This window comes from Mesoplodon densirostris, chromosome 7, assembly GCF_025265405.1.
Source record: "Mesoplodon densirostris isolate mMesDen1 chromosome 7, mMesDen1 primary haplotype, whole genome shotgun sequence".
Taxonomy (NCBI): Eukaryota; Metazoa; Chordata; class Mammalia; order Artiodactyla; family Ziphiidae; genus Mesoplodon; species Mesoplodon densirostris.
This window is the reverse complement of record NC_082667.1, coordinates 57012660-57017756: the sequence shown is the minus strand read 5'-3', so window position 1 is coordinate 57017756 and position 5097 is coordinate 57012660.

Here is a 5097-nt window from a genome sequence, read left to right as displayed (position 1 = left end):
AAACAGACTCACCCCTCCCTGCTGGAAGTCTAGCGTCCTTCCATGTGGACGTTCCCTCCATAGCACTTATCTCCATCTATCCGACAAACTGTATCCTTCATTTCGTTATCTGGTTACTGTCTGTCTTCCCTACTAGAATGTCAGCTCTGTGAGGGCAGGGATTTTGTCTGCTTGGTTCACTGCTCTACCCCAGCTCACAGAATAGTGCCTGTTACCTAGAAGCTGTTTCACAAATATTGGTTGAGTGACCTCATGACAAAATGAACCGTTAGCTCTTATTGCATTTAATTCTTATCAGCGATAATCAGGGGAGGGGTTATTATGCTTGTTTCATAGATGTTCTTCATCCACCTCAGGTTGCTCTAACAAAATACCATAGATTGGGTGGCATAAACAACAGGCATTTATTTCTCACAGTTCTGGAGGCTGGGAAGTCCAAGATCAAGGTGCTGGCTGATCCGTTCTTGGTGCAAGCCCTCTTCCCAGCTTGCAGATGGCTGCCGTCTCACTGTGTGTTCACATGACCTCGCTGTGAACTCGGCGGGAGAAAGAGAGAGAGAGAGAGAGGGAGAGAGGGATCGAACTGGTCTCTCTTCCTCTTCTTATAAAGACACTAATCCCGTTGTGAGGGCTCTGCTCTCATGTCCTCATCTAACCCTGATTAACTCCCAAAGGCCCCACCCCCAAATACCATCACACTTGGGGGTAGGTTTTCAACATAGGAATTTGGTGGGGGGACACAAACCTCCAGTCTATAACAGATGGCAAGCTGAGGTTCAGAGAGGTCATCTGAGGTCCAGAGAGGTCACCTGGGAGGGTCACTATTGTCCCTCTCACCCCTTCCTGTTGGGGGAGCCTGGATTAGGGTCAAGGTGGGCATGAGGAAGCAGGGGCTAGACTTACCAGGTTTCCCATTGTTTTTAGGACCCCAGAAAGTTGAGTCAGCCTATGAACCCAGCCCCTACATCGTCCTGCAGTAATTTAGCAGCTTTCACATTCCATGCCTTAGCCAAAATGGAAAAAGAAAGAAAAGAAAAAGGCAGTGCTATATTTTAAAATGGATTTAGCTCTGTGAGTTTCAACATGGGAGACTGCTGTCCGTGATGTCATGGGCCCTGAGGCCCTGTGGGCATCGTTACTGACACTTCACGTGGTAGGCTGGGCCCTGGGTCCACACATTCCTCTTGCCAGAGCTGTGTGAGCCCGAGGGCAGGCAGTGACTCCATCTACAAGCCTGGGCCAGACCCCCTGAACCAGGATGGAGGCCGGATGGAGCCAGGCACTGGGCAGGCAGGGGACACACTCCAGTAACAGCCCAGTGCAGCTTCTCGCTCTGTGCCGTTCAGAGGTCTTTGAGGTCCAGCTCTCGTGGTATCAGCGGCAGCCCTGGGACACACAGAGGGTCAACACTGTGCTCTGTGTCTTCCCATGGGGGAGCAGAGTGCAGACTGGTGTGGTGTCCTGCTCCCAGTCACACAGCTGGGGAGTGCTGGCCTTGCCCATCACTAGGGGTGCTCGAACCCTGCCCTCTGATTCTAAATGCTATGAGGAGAGGGCATGGTCCTTGCCCAAGAGCAGCCGACAGACTGAGACTGTGGGGAAACTGCTTGGTCAAGTCCAAGTCTTCATTTTACAGCAGAAGAAACTGAGAGGGCAGGGACTGGCCCAAGGTCACAGAGTCGATCTACAAGCCAGGCAGGCCTGGATACAGGCTCTGGATTCCTGGCTGGGAGTATTTCCGACTGTATCTGCACTTAAACAGTTCCATTTGGGCGGAAGAGACACCAGGCCTTTCCAGAATCCGGGCTAAGGCTGTCTTCCAGGATCTGCTGTCAAGGCTTAGTCCTCAGGGAACAGCTGCTGGCAAAAGGAGGTGAGGTATTGATTATGGCTGGGGGTGGGGGAATGCGGCTGAGATCCAGGGGGAGAGAAGGGATGGGGAAAGGGTGGTGGAAGTTTCTCCAAGAGACAAACCAAAGATATATTCATTTTTGCTTTTCCTTATCTGTAATTTTCTAATTTTTCTGCAGTTCTAGAATTCATTTTTCATATTTGAAAGAGAAACTATTTAGTTGGGAATGGTCTGGAAATCTAGGGTCGCCTCATTCCTGACCGACTATGTGAACTTGGGCGGTCCCCCACCTCTCTCTGGGTCGGTCTTGGAAGTGCTGGAAATAAGGTTGCCCCATGAGAAGTAAATGAATCCAAAGGCTCCCTGGCTCAGGACACAGCTCTCCGGCCTGGTCATCAGAGCTCTTCACCTGTCCAAAGGAAGAACGCAGCAACCCAGGAGTGAGGCATCCAGAGAAAAGCCAAGGTTCAGAGAAGCCCACTTTGGCCGTGCGCCCATCCATCCAGCACGGTCCAGAAGGTAGGCGTTATCTGAAGGCCGTGCCCATCCCAGTCCCCACAGAGGGCCTCTCAGCTCCGAGTGGAGACGATTCGTCAGGCTTCACACCAAGGTCTGCGTGAACTGCCCTCTGCCCCAGCCCTCCTCGCTCTTTGCTTGGGTTCCAGGCCCACCAGGCAATGGCTCCCCAGAGACCTGGCTCCCAGGAGGGAAGGAGACCGGGGAGGGGACAAGAGTGCTCCTGTCAGTAGAAAGGGAGATGGCCTGGTGTCAGTTATAATAGTGTTGGGAGGAGGCAGCGATCTTGAGTGACATGGTTAGGGCCAGCTGTCCGACCTCTCTGGGTGTCTTGAGAAAGGTCAATGTCAGGACAGCCAGATAAGGGCCAGACTCCAGGCTGGTCAATCACCTGGGACCTGTGTAGTGTTTAGAACACTGCCTGGTATAAAATAAGGACTTAATAAAAATTGCTAAGGGAAAGTTAGCTGTGGCCTGTCTGGACAGCTGGGTAGAGTGGTGGGTCCACAAAGGGAAGGGTGCTTTGATCCCGGCCACCTGCCCAGCTGGAGCCCTTGTCTCTCTAAGGCTCGGCTCACACCATCTCTGCCACCCATGGGCACCTGGCTGACTGTTCTGAAATGTGGGATCACTTTCTGGTCTTCCCATCCCAGCTCCCCTCTGATGTCCAGGCCAGGGAGGGATCATGGCTCTCCAGTCTCTGAATTATGTCCCCACCCACCACCTATCACTTACCTCCCACCAGCAGCGGGCTAAACCTCAGAAGCCGGGATTTCTAGGTCAGCCTGGGACCCCGCAATGTCAGGGCTGGAAGGCCTTCAGTGTGCACCTTGCTTACCCCTCTTCCAATGGAGGCATGGGGAAACTGAGGCCCAAAGAGGGAAAGGACCCCCTCCCACCCCCATCTCCAGTTTGCACAGTCTGGGAGCCCGTGGCTGGGCTGGAGCTGGGCGCAAGCCCGGTGCTTTTTCCCAGCCTCCTCTGTTCTCCACAGGTCCCCAGAGGCCCCTCCAGAGACTATGCTCCCCCGCCTTCTGTGGCCACACCTCACCTGGTCTGCGTTTGCTCCATCCTCTGTGGCTCTGTCTGGGATAATTCTCTCCCAGCGGGGTCAGCCCCCTGGGAGCAGGCAGCTAACGAGCTTCAGATGTCCAGGCCAAACTGCTCACGGAAGGCGGATGCTGAGATGCTCGCGCTGATTAAGGACACCGGCCAGTGGTGGTGGCTCAGAGAGATCACCTCCTCTTCCCTCCACAGGGTATTTAACTCTCAACTTAGAAGCAGCAGGTGCCAGTGTTTCACCCCAGAAACCCTGGCCGGGGTGTCTATTTCAAGGAAGTCTGGAAAAGGGCAGGGAGGCTGGAGGACAAAGGCATTTTGATTGTTGGGGAATTTGTATCTTTTTCTTTCAAAGCTTTTCTGGGTCCAGAGCTGGTCTTTCCCCTGAGTTAGCAGCAGGGATGGGAAGGGAGGCGGGCAAGCTGCTTGTTGATGGCCAGCTCTGTGCATGCTGCGGGCTGAGCACAAATGTCATCTTCTCCAACCCTCACAGGAACCCTGTAAGGTTAGGACTGTCATCATCCACTTTACAATGAGAAAAGGTGATCTAAAGATCAGAGAGGTGGGGCAATTTGTCCAAGGTCACACAGCCTCTGAATGACCAAATGAGGTTTTCAGCTCACCTCTGTCAGAGTCTACACTCTTCCCTACAGCAAACTGAGATGTTTCCAGAAGACCAAGGTGGTATATTATGGTCTCAAAACTGCATGAATTGTGAGGACCTGTGGGCTGCACTGGGGTTCCAGATACTGAGGCTGCCTTTGCAGCTGGCTCTCTTCGATCTTGACAGGGCAGCAGATTTCATATTTACAAAATGGGGATCATCATCTCAAACTCAGGTGAGGTAATACTAATTGCCATCATCACATCCTTAGCCACGCCTGGAACACATTCTGGGCGCCAGACCCTCTGCTGGGGGCTTTCCGTTGGTTAACTGGTTAGAGCTTGGATTCTAGCTGTGTGACCCTGGGCGAGTTACTTTACCTCTCTGTGCCTTCATTTCCTCATCTGTGAAATGAGGATAGTATTAGTTCCTATCTTACGGAGTTGTGAAATGAAATTAGTTCATATTTGTAGAGGGCTTAGAAAAATGCCTGGCACAGAACACACAGCCAGCATGTGTGTTAGCTGATACTGAGCTCAACCTTGTGAGACGGGTGTTGAGATTTTCCCTGAAACACAGAGGTAGAAACTGAGGTGAGGCAATACAGTGATTCTCAAATTCAGTGTGCAACAGAATCACCTGAAAAGTTCATTAAAATGTGGAGGGCTGGGTCTACCCCCAGGGTCTCTGGTTCAGTAAGTCTGGGTTGGGACCTGAGAATGCATTTCTACCATGTTTCCAGGTGAGGCTGATAATGCTGTTTTCCCCCTCTGATAACCAGTGCTCTAGCAGACCTGAGCATGGCCCCCGTCAGCTAGGACCTCAGTGCAGAGGCTCAATAAAGAATTCAGCGTGTGAGTGAGTGAGTGATGATTACAGGGAGCAGAAAGGGTGTTGGACCAGGAGCCCCGGGGTTCGGGTCCTGAATTTGCTCCCATCTCCCTGTGGGACTTGACCAAATCATTTTCCCCTGCAGCCTTGGTTTCCTCCTCTGTAAAACAGGGGTACCAATAATCCTTCCTCACTGAGCTCTGTGAGGATGAAACAGGGCCTGGCACAACTCTGA